Raw genomic sequence first — 12478 nt, forward strand, 5'->3', positions numbered from 1 at the left:
AACAGTCCTCGGATCCCAGGACTGGGTGAGCTGTCAAGTCAATAGTCCTCGGATCAGGGCAAAACAATTAAACGTCCTCGGAGCCAGCTGCAGGGAGAAGTGTCCTTCGGAAACAATTATACTAAGCGTTTGTCTGCTTATAATGATTAATATTTCACATATACATATAATGATTAATATTCCACACATACATATAATGGTTAATATTTCTTCGTTGTACACACATAACAGTACCCAAAATAACTCCAACAGGAAACAATTCAAAATATTGGAAAATAAGTTGAGGGTCTCCAAAACTTTTATCAAAGAATGACTTTAATAAACTTTTTGTGACCGTAAAGCAGAAGAAAAAAATGTCATCAAGCACGAAGATTGATATTCTACGTGCTGGTTAGCGACCAATCACTGCAGAAGGTAGATGTCTGGATTTTTTTTAATACAGATTACTTTTTGAGTTGTTAGTTTTTCCTTTCCATACACAAAGCTGAATAATTGTTTTCTGATGTGTGTCTATAGACTAGCAGTGCGTGTGCGCGTGTGCGTGCATTGTGGTGCCGGTGGTGTTTAATTGATGCGGGCTGGCCATCGATCCTCCCCGCCCAGGCTAATGAAGGCCTGATTGGCTTGTGAGGGCTGGCTGGTTCTGCTTAGCTGCCTCTGCCTACTTCCCGCCTTCCTCTCGCTTCAACATTATTCTTCACTCTCTCTTTCTCTATTCTTTTTCTCTCCTCATTTTGCCTCTCTTGCTTTTATTATCTCAAAGCATCACTCCAGAGCTCGGCAAATCTCGCCGGCGAGCGGCCATTGGCAGTCCCACTAGTGACATCTCACTTCCCCTTTAATTTGGCCACAAATTGATGCACTTGAGCCATAATGAAAATTCATTTTTGCCGGGCAGAACCTGTCGAAATGAAGTCATGACACTCGGTAAGAGTGTTGGCATGAACAGACGGATCTTGGTTCGCGCTCTCTTTCTATGATAACCAAGGACAAGTACTGTACTTGCTCGTATGCTTGTAAAAAACCTGAATCACTGCATTGTTTGCCAAGGTACTCAGACGTTTCGTCGAAGGACATTTGGTCGACCGGACGTTTGGTCGAACGGACGTTTGCTAGAATGGACGTTTGGTCACCAGGTTGTTACTGTTGAAACCAGCTCTCAAAATTATAATCATGAGAGAGAGAGAGTTTAATATCAAAATATCTAATATCAAAATATCAACAGTAAACTCTGTCATAATTTGACAGCGAGCGAATCCGGCAACCAAACGTCCGTTCTACCAAACGTCCGTTCTACCAAACGTCCGTTCTACCAAACGTCCGTTCTACCAAACGTCCGTTCTACCAAACGTCCAGTCGACCAAACGTCTTTCGACGAAACGTCCGGTCATGGTTTGCCAAGTGGCCTCCTGCACATTTTGCCAATATAAGCCTCATTCATTACTTATTTGTAAGTCATTTAAAAAAAACAGATTGTTAGGTCAGAAGAGGAAAGGTTCTTACTGTGTTTGTGATGAGACAAAGCAGCAAAAAGTTTAACATACATTCTCCTCAAACATTCACTCATTACCACCAATTGTTGGGACTGAGAGTTGAACCCCGAGTTTTAGGAATGTGAGGCATACGTTCTAACCATTACACCACCGCACTTGCCAATGCTTTGTATCGAGCGGCATCCCGGTTACCCCCCACCTCCCCACGCCATTCATTTGGAGTCTCAATCAAGCCGGTGTACCGCATGTCAGCTCGTGTCCCCCGTCATGGCAGCCCATGAATGTCTTTGTGTGTATGTCACTCGCCTGGCTCGCAGACACGCGTATTACAGCGCCCTGTTAATGGCTTTGTCAGATGGCCTTTTCGTGTGAATGCTCATGAAGACGGACACGCGGGGCTGTCGCCAATCCCTGTCTGCGGCCGTGTACATGTGTAGGCTCACCAGCAGGAAATAAAAGACGACCTTTTATTCGACAGACATTAACCAGCAAAATTCTTCCCCTTGTTTTTTTTTTTTTCTCTGTCCCAAAATGGCAGTCGTTGGGCAAATGACCATTATTCTTTTTAAATCACCCCAGTTTGTATATTGTGTGGTTTGAAAAGGATCCCAACAAAATGGCTACATTTTCTAAGACCTAATTGTTAAGGCGGTTTGAAGCGTACTGTGTGATTCAAAATGACAAAAGCAGACTGCAAAATATTACGCAATGCTTGCTTTATGTTTACAGATAAATGAACAACACAGACCAGTCTAACTCTCATCTCATCTTGTTAACCGCTTTATCCTCACTATGATCATGGGGGGTGCTGGAGCCAATCCCAGCTGACTACGGGCCAGAGGCGGGGGACACCCTGAATTGGTGGCCAGACAATCATAGGGCAATAGGAGACAAACAACCATTCACACTCACACTCATACCTAGGGCCAATTTAGAGTGTCCAATCAGCCTACCATGCATGTCTTTGGAATGTGGGAAGAAACCGGAGTTCCCGGAGAAAACCCACACAGGCACGGGGAGAACATGCAAACTCCACACAGGTGGACCGACCTGGATTGGAACCCACGCAGGCTTTTGAATTCCCACCAATATGGAAAAAAAGACCTTCTTCACCAGCATTCTTTCTTTAGCAATGATAAATAGAACAAGTCAAACTCTTTCCACTGTTTTTAAACACAATCTTACCAGACTGAGAATCAGTATACAGTCTGATTGCAGTTTTTTTTGGTCTGAACTGCAGTTGCTAGTATTTCTTCCCGGACAACTTGACGTTTAAGGCACAAAGCTCTTGACAAGAGTTCATAGCTTGTTTTAGTCTTCATCCCTGTCATTTTTGACAAAAGCTGATCCTTTAACAGACTTCAAAGCCTTGGCATGTTGGTAAAAGAAGAGGTTTTGGCTTTCTTTGCCGTCGGTAAACACGGAAAACACTCCGTACGTGTTCACCTGGTTGAGACAAGACGGATATGGCAAGCGACAGGACCGGCGCTTTTGATCGAGCCGCCTTTCAAAGCCGCTGGCTGCATCTTTATTTCACATCTCTCTGTCTGGTCATGCGGCACCCCCAAGCCCCCCTGCCCCCATCCTCCCTCCCTCACTCATCCACTCGGCCAGCCGTTGGCAACAAACACACAACATTATACACTGGGATAAGTGGGGTGTGTTTACAGGTTGTTCGTTTCCACTCCAACTCTCAGCACGGGGAAGGAACCAGCTTAGAGTCCAGGGAAAAGAAGGGGGGAGTATTTTTTTGTCCTGGTGAGAAATAGCCCCTCTTGCTTGTAATTGGAGGCAGAGAGTGAGGGGTGGTGGTGAGGATGAGGAAGGGGGGGAGGAAGAGACAGCAGAAATTGCTCGGTCGGGCCCGTGTGGGATGATAGTGTTTTTGACAGGTAAATAAGGCTGTGATTGTCGACAGTTACACTGAACCTCACTGACCCGCACGCATACACACAGACACACACTGGCCCTCCATCTATATTTCACTCTGACGCACAAACACATGCACTTCCCGATTCACTTTCTAGCCCTGTCCGTCTAACACAAATGCACGTATTCTACGAAAACGGTATTTAAAGTGACGTAACGCAGACAATTGGCATAATGAGCTCATCCGCAGTCCATTCAGGGCTCCATTTCAAATTGCTCTTCATAAGAATCCATTCAAATTCAATTTGTCCGTGCCAGGGTCAAACTGTCACTGTTGGGAAAGCTTTATTTTTTTTCTACAGGCAGTGTTTTCATGTTTTTGACTCTATTAGCTGTCATTAGAAATGCAGTGGTACCTTGACAAACACATTATCTAAGCACATAACTCACTTCTTATCTTTTAAAACAAAATGAATTAATTAAAAGGTGATTCACTCTTTCTGGAGTATGTTTTTATTCTTTTTTTTTAAATGAAGAAAAGTGTTCATTACTTGTATTGAAACTACTGCGGTCAAAGCTTTGTCGAAAGAAAGATTTATGAGAATAATTGACATAGGATATTTATATGGCTCAAAAATGAGCATTCGAAAATCTTTTAGGTCAAGAATGTTTCCAAAAAATGAATTGAGCTGCCAGTTCATTTTAGTGACGATTTAGTTCTGATTTATTTGTGGCAAATACACATTGCATCCCCGATTTATTAGAAAACAACCTGACGTTTTACTTCGAGGTGGCCGATACAACGATATTTGATCATTAAGGACTTTAACATGTTGACTCATGAAGCCAAAAGATCGCCTAATCGTCTATAGCAGAAGTCAGGAAAGTACGGCTGACGAGGCATATCTGGCTCGTTTGATGAGCGTATATGACTGTTAGCCCACTCCAATTTTAATTTGGTTTGTTTAATTTTTATGTTACAAGTGTCGTGTCGTTGTTCGTTGCAAATTTTGATTAGAGATTCACTATTTAAATTAAAACCTGTTCATATTTGGCTTATCCAAAAAGTAAGGTTCAAGTTAGTATTTTGTAAAAAAAAATCATAAAAACGTTTTATTTTGAAAAAATTGTGATCATTTTGCCACATCGCCCACCCTAGTTTTAAAATATGCATTATATATGAATCCATTTGTTTCACATGTTGAATATCTGTATTGCAAAAGCCTCGGCAGATAATATTATTATAGCAAATGTAATGCTTTTTCTTTGGCTTTTTTTCGAAATTGGGAAAAAGTCATAAGTTAACCAGAAGAATGGAGCGAAAGACTACAGCTGTCTGTGCACTATTAGTATCTCTTCTTCCTCTCTCTTTCCTTCCATCTTCCCATTCTCTTTTATCAAGTCAACAGCCGTCTCCCCCTTCCTCTCTAGCTCTCTCCCTCCTCATCCTCTTCCCCCCCACCTGCCCTGCTGCCCCTCCTCCCTCCCACCTCTCCCCCTCTCTCACTTCAATCTCAAGTGTTTTCAATTTTATTCTAGAGTGGAATTAACTACCCCCGATGTCAAATTGCCGACGAAATCGATAATAATATCTTTACAAAAGAGGATATTCCAGTCTCTCGCGTCGGCTTTTGAAAAATGGAAAATTTAGCCGAGATTGATTCATTAGTTGACACGTTATAGGACGGTATAAGTATTGATCGCGGCCTGTCATGTCCCATCTCGGCTAATCGAAGCTGAGGCGCTCTGTCGATGGGCGCATTTTTCATAATTCCGTCGCCGGGGAGAGAGAGGCAGGCAGCAGCCGGCAGAGGAGAGAAAAGGAGGAGACGATGGGGATGGACAGAGGAGGAGGTGGTGTCGGGGGTGTCAGAGAGAGATGACTTGAGGTTTGGGGCCAAAGAGTGATGAGAATAGAGTGGAAAAAGAGGCCCGGGCTGAGAGGAAAGGAAGAGGAGAAGGTGCGAGTGAGTTGGGGGTGAGAAGGTATGTTAATGCTGACGCTATTGGGGCGTAGATAATGAATGCATTAAGCAATTAAAGTCAAACGGTGGAGATAACGAGGTGAGGCCAAGGATGTGCCAAAGACACGAGATAGAGGGACAACAGGGGGCACTGTTTTTTTTCTAAGGGGTCATTCCATGGGGATATAATGTTGTTGCTTGCTGTATTTTCAATTGAACTGTTTTCTGTAATTATACTATAAATTTATGTGTACACTGTAAGATTGTGTGCCTTATAAAATAGCATAGATGCAAAAGATTACTTGTAGCCATGGTTCAAATGTGGTCTTTGAAGGACCCTCTCCTCGGACATACCCGCTTCAAAGCAAAATGGCCGACTTTCTGGGTTGTTTTAAGTGTTAATTCTTGACACCTTTCTATGGGGTTATATTGCATATCATATAGAGCAAAAGTCCTGATGCGTTTGCTTGGGAGACAGAAATTATTTCTCTCCTACTTGAATAAAGTGATCTTAAAATGTAAAAATATATTATTCCAATACAAAACAGTATTGATCAAAAGCAAGTATAAACAATACCTGACAGCTTCTTAACCTTTTATAGGGCATTCATTTAAATCATTGGCTGCCATTGGTAGCGTTTGACTTTCAATCCGTTTCGACTGGGTAAAAATGGATCCAATGTCTAGCGCTGTCCGTGGTCCTGAAATCTGAGCATTCACAGCCAGTCCTCCCATCAGTGGCAAGCAATGAGTTAATTACTATAAAATTAAAATAAATGATTAGTTCAGTTTTTATCCATTTTAGTTCTACTTTCATCCAGTTTGGTGTTATTTAGTTGGTTTCATTAACATTTTATTCATTTCAAGTGTATTCGTAAAAAATATTAAAATAGTATTATAAAATTCAATAACGATTTAACGAATGATGATAGGTCAACAGAAGTGGTCCGATTCAGTAAACACTAGGCAGATATCAAAGGGTTCGAACACATCTGCCCCATTGACCAAAATACTGAGTATTCGCTAGCCATGCTCATGCAACAAAAATACTCTGAAGACTAAAAATGGGAAACATGTATTTTGCTGTTGGCTAATAAATATTAAATCTGTATTATATAAAAATGAAATGGCAATAATGCAGAGGAGAGGGAGCAGGGGGATGTGAGGAGGTGTGAAAAGGGCGAGATGCAGAGGCATTGGGCTGGGTGTGTAGTGGGAGGCTTGTAATAAATAGAAATTGAAAGGTTTGGGCGCAAGCACAGAAAAGTTGTGAGGCGGAAAAAAGATAAAGAGACAGGAGGGAGAGAAGATGCTACGACAATGATTGGAGAAACTTTTGATAGTTGTGCGATTCGTCTGGAAAAGTTGCCATGGGCTCCGGTAAGTCCAACATAAAGCCACTCCTCTTGGGAGTCTCAGCACGCCGCGTGCAAATCCTGAGCGCACGTCAGTCAACAAAAGTGAGCGGAATTGAGTCCAACTGTTTGTCTTTTGCTCAGAAGTCCAATTTAGAGTCATGGTTCCTCTTTTGAAAAATATGTCCGAGCTTAACATACAAACCTTCAGAAAAAAGCAATCTGGGCCCTAGGCTTGCTGGAAAAACCATTTAAGGACCAAAGAAATCCAAAACATGTATCAATATTAATTATAATGGCTTAGTTGGCAAAACCTACCCTCTGTATTTAAGTAGAACTACACTATTAGATACTTTTGTAAAAAGAAAAATCTTCAATTCTTCCACCAAGATCTCCATCTCAATTGACTTTATTCCTTTCTTAACATGGTTTTTTTCCTGTCATCTTTCAGATGAGTTAAAAAATACACACAGAAAAGTAAAATCTTTAATTAATCTATAGATTATATCTTCTGACTTTTCAGAACATTACAAAAATAATTCCATATGTAATAGTTTTTGTCTACAAGCAAGCTAATCTTCATGTATACAGATATAATAGTATGTAAAAAATATGAAAAAGACACTGCCTGGCCTAGAACTCTTTCATATACCTCCATTAAGGATCCTACTTCTGTGGCATTGCCTGACCTGACAAAAAATTATCTAAAAGAAGCTACAGGTGGCGTGAGATCTGTCACGCCTCTCATGCTACCTCCATAGGGCGTTTATACTACCGGGTTCCACTCTGACCCTGTGTCACTACTCTTCACTCTGAAGGACGGACAGCATGGACAAAGTAGTCTTAGACTGATACAATGCCGGAATATCGCCAGGTCAAATTTACTCCGCCATTTTGTGTTATTGCTGAGACACTGTAACATTATTTTTCTTTGACAGAACAACAAACTACTTTTAAGACAACCGCCGATGTTTAAAAGATGGCTTTTCTATTGCAAAAAGAACTCCTGCTGACCATTAATCCTGTAATTGTTTTTGAACTGGTAACCTGCAAGGTGTGAGGAAGTCTTCAGCAAAAAATTGGTGGAGGGGCTGCCAATGATAAAAGTGGAGCTAAAATGGCATTTAGGGGTATATACACAGACAATCAAGAGAAATGAGATAGACCAAATTAGAGCAGATTGGCTTGATGGACTTGGATTAGAAGGAAAGGAGGTGCATATGGGGAGGAGGTGACGAGAAAATAGTGGGGTGGTAGGGGGTGGGGGAGTTGCTACGCCGGTACTTGGCAGTCTCCGGGTATCTCAGGTTCTCTCCGGCCGAGGGAAAAGCGGTCGATATTTAATTGTTATTGCTAGCGTGGAATGCACGGAAGCGGGGCGCTGTACGAAAATTTCTCATTTATTTGGTATTCTTGTTTCCTCACCCTTTTGCCTCACCCGTGGGGGAAGCCAGGCATATAAGCAGCAGTGGGGGCTCATTGGATATATGGAGGAAACACTTGTGTCCTACTCTTCCAAGTTTCCGTCCAGTAGACAAATCAGATGAACTCTCCCATCCCGACAATCCCTTCCCCTCCCCCACGATGTGTCCAAAATGAAAAATCTGTCACTTTCATCAAATGTCGCTTGGAATATTGTCTACACTCCATTCCCAGGGATCGAATCTTATTTAGGGGGAGAGAGTGGTGGAAGGTGGGGGGTGGCAACGACCAGGACGGGATTCGCCATCTGTTTTCAAATTTCATTCCTCCATGAACTTTATTTTCTCCCCACTTCGGACAAAATTATAACCGCATCGATCCGCCACGCATGCACACACATTCACTCGCGCACACACACACACACACACACACACATACCCCAACACACACACGGCCGTCCCCTCCCCTCTCCCTGCACGCCCTCTCTCTCACACCACATGCTTCTTAAAGGGTTGCTTATGTACTGTAATCTAAAGCATTTTGCACCCTGGTACCGGACTCTCAAGTCAACTTTTTTTCTGTCTCCATGAAGTCCCCCAACTTCTCCAATCAAGGTCCCACCTGTGCTGTGTGTCCACACCCTGCTAAACCAAGACCTTCACTCCTGCTGGATTCTCGGGGAGGAAGCCATTGTTAAGGGTAAGTCATTTTTTCACCTGTTTGGATTAAAAAGTATGGCCATTTTGATGGGAAATTTCCATGCAGATTTCATTGGCAAAACTTTGGGACTGAAAAATTCCGTACCAAGATATGATATTAAGAGTTTGTCATGTCAAATCAGCAAATGGGTGTAATTTACCTCTTGCCACACGTTATTTTGGTAAGTTTCGATTTACTTGAGAGTCTAATGAGGATGAGATAATATGTCAATGGGTTAAAAATAAGTCGGGCAATGTGTGGCAACAGCTGCTTCACAATCAGAGGTTCTGGGTTTGAATTGAATGAGTTGTTACAGTTTCAGTTACAAATTTGACCTGATGTTTTGGCTTTATTTAAGAGTCTTGTAGCAATTTAACTTTACCGATGTTTGTTGGTGTCAATCCCCCAAAGACTCCCTGTACATGCGATTTGGCATCACTTGACTGGCGACCAGTCCAGGACATGTATTTAAAGTTAAAGCTTGAATGGTTCACTGGTAGTCTCCCAAGCGAATGGTTTTGGATTAGGACGCATGCTCTGGTGACGATGCCAAAGTATCCTCGAGCAAGATACTGATGTCTGCCTCTTCATCAGGTGAATGAGGTGACAGTTTCAAAGCGCTTTGAGTGCCTTGAAGCATCATATAATATGGTAGAAGTATAGTATATATTTGAAAATGCTAATAGTATATACAGACACCACATTTAGCGTGTCAGCTCACAATTCTGAGATCAATCTAGGCTCCGGCCTCGCTGAGTAGAGTTTGTATATTCTTCTTGTCACCCCATGGATAGTTCCAGTATTCCACTGTCCTCTCAGCTCCCCCGAAAAAAGTGCATATTAAGGTTTTTTGTGTGCATATTTGACCATTTGTATTTCCGTATATTTTCTTGATCAAGTTGAGATTTTATTTTTTTTAAATACAATGTAAAATAATCCAGGATTTTTTTTATATTCCACTTAAATTGTTTTATTGCGTTTCTGTTTAATGCCGTCTTTGTATTCATCTATTTTCCATTTAAATTTCATATGTAACATTCCCATTAACCCCATTAATTTAGTTTCAAAAGCAATGGACAATCATCAGACAGTCCAAATGTTATTCATCTTATCAGGACTCCATTACAGTTTAGGAATCTCTACCACAGTTCAAAGCACAAGAACCTACACATCGTATGAATGTATTCACCTCATAGTTAGAAAACCAGCAAAATGTTTGCTGAGCAAAGACTTTTCGATTGATCCATTGTTTCCTGCGAGTTTTAGTCACTCTAAGGTCTGATAATCAATACGCTTGTCAAAGCTTCCTGGCAGAACTTTTGCCATTGATGTTAATGTTATGTTCATCAATAGAACGTTTTTCCTCTCGCCTTTGTATATAAACCAAGACACGTTGCGAGGGGGCGTACCCCCTCATTGATTAAGTATTAGCCACGGCACCTCCAAAGCCGGGCCACTTGTTTGCCGCGTTCAGGAAAGCCGGTGAAATGATTGTTGAATGCGAAGGCTAATATTTATGGAGGCGTTAACAAGTTCATTATAGCCATCGGGAGAGGGTGGGGGGGTCATTACATCACATGGGATGAATGGAACCTTAAGGGCCCGAGTTAGTACAGTCGATAGCCGTGCTCATTCCTCATGTGCTTTACGGTCGCGTTGACTTTTACAGCCGCCACGGGCTCAGAGCGGAAGGGCTTAGTGGCTAACGGCGCTTTAACTGTGACTCACATGTTCACACACTAATTTGCCGAGTGACAGTTGGGGGCCACTTGTGGGTTTGGAATGGCTGATGCTTAAGAACATTCAGCATTTTTTCTGAACTCATTTGCAGCCGTTGACGTCCAATCCATTTGAATCGGGAAGGATGGCAGCGCTCATTCGCTGGCGGTCTCTCCAATTTCAAATGGATTAAACCTCTATCGCTGTAAATAGTAATAAATAGATTAATAGGGGCAAATTGTTTTAATTTTCACTATGTTCCTCTGCTTGAGAAATGACTCCCTTGTTTTGGAGTTACTGACCCCTGACCCATTCCCTCGTTTTTCCCCTACTCGCTCTCCCACTTAACCCCATATTTCACAGCTGAACTACAGCTAATTCTGTCCCCTCTTTTTGAACAGCGCTCTCTATACTGCCGCAGCACGCCTAATTACCCACAATTAAAGGCAAACGCTAACGAGAAAATTGCTCTCTTATGAAACGACTTCAAAGGGTGGAAAGAGAATGGATTGGATTTGGGCGGGATTGCTGCGGGTGGTAGGGAAGAGACCCCCACCACCGACACGCGCTATCTCAGAAGAAAGCAAAAAAATCAAACAATCTACTGGAAACACCTAAAGGTTTACGATGTAAAACGATATTATCATATTCAACAACTTAATTCCTATTTTGAATGGAGGTTTTTCCTCATGAACAAATACTATAATATGGCTAATAACATACAGACACCATTTTAGTCAGCATCAGAGTAATAACTTGCATAGTCTAGTGTGAATGTGTCAAAGTGGCGGCCCGGGGGCCAAATCTGGCCGGCCGCATCATTTTATGTGGCCCGGGAATGTAAATCATGAGTGACGACTTTCAGTTTTAGGATCAAATTAAAATGAAGAGTATAGATGTATACTAAGTTTCCTGATTTTCCCCCTTTTAAATCAATAATTGTAATTTTTTAATCATTTTTTTCTGTTTTTAGTTCGAAAATCATTTTGTAAAATCTAAAAATATATTTTAAAAAAAGCTAAAATAAACATTGTTTTAGATCTATAAAAACTGAATATTCAGGGATTTTAATCCAGTTCTTTTAATCCATTTATTTTTTAAAAATCTAAATATATCTAAAATGGTCCGGCCCACATGAAATCGAGTTGACGTTAACGCGGCCCGCGAACCAACCCGAGTCTGACACCCTTGGTCTAGTGTGTCCAATAAGGTCTAATTTCTAAAGTTTTTTATTTTCTCTTTAAGTTGTAGTAGGTTACTTATTTCTAATGGCAAGGTGTGTTGAGTTGTTTATCAGCTTGTGATGTTTTTCCTTCAGTTTTTTTTATTTCTATTTCTATAAGTGCATTTCTTACTCCAAATAGTAAAAAGTAGTATCACAAAATGGCAGTTGAATGACATCTTTTTTCGCCACATCGATAACCACTTGCACATGCTCATCTTTATTATACCTGCAGTCCATCTCTCGTACTTTAGAACTCAAAACGAGAATAAATGGAGACAAAATAATTGGCTTGAATGCGCCTGAAGCAGGTTAGAAAAAAAATCACAACAAAAATGATTTTGATTTAAATCATTTTATGCCAGGTTTTCCCCTAAAATTTTGCTCGGCAAAAATAAATGAAATAAAACCCTAGTGCTAGTGCTACTCTCGATTTTTTTTAGATATTGGTATAAATTTGTACACAAGTATCTGAAAATTTTGCTTTTTGACCTCGTAAACATTAATGGTGTGTAAAAAATATAATTACCAAAAGAATTGGCCTTACTCTATTAGATGACGTCTGTGGGTGACTCATTAATGTGGTGTAAAAGCATATTTTATAATAATTTAGCAGACGCTGAAATGGATTAATGACATATATGTTCATGCCAATGCAGAAAGATGGCTGTGATGCAAATGTTTGAAGTTATAAACATGGTCACGCTTACTTTTAATTGACATAAAATGCTATTT

At 41.1% G+C, this 12478-nt stretch overlaps 1 protein-coding gene across 6 annotated transcripts in view; it reads left to right on the forward strand.

Annotated features, from left to right (window-relative positions):
* erfl1 (Ets2 repressor factor like 1) overlaps positions 1-12478 on the forward strand; it is a 97537-nt gene that overhangs the window by 43398 nt on the left and 41661 nt on the right. For all 6 annotated transcript variants that reach the window (XM_077597947.1, XM_077597951.1, XM_077597946.1 and 3 more), the window contains one exon: positions 8696-8802. The gene's annotated coding sequence lies outside the window, so the exon portion shown is untranslated. The remainder of the gene's footprint in view (positions 1-8695; positions 8803-12478) is intronic.

This window comes from Stigmatopora argus, chromosome 4 (assembly GCF_051989625.1).
Source record: "Stigmatopora argus isolate UIUO_Sarg chromosome 4, RoL_Sarg_1.0, whole genome shotgun sequence".
NCBI classification, from domain to species: domain Eukaryota; kingdom Metazoa; phylum Chordata; class Actinopteri; order Syngnathiformes; family Syngnathidae; genus Stigmatopora; species Stigmatopora argus.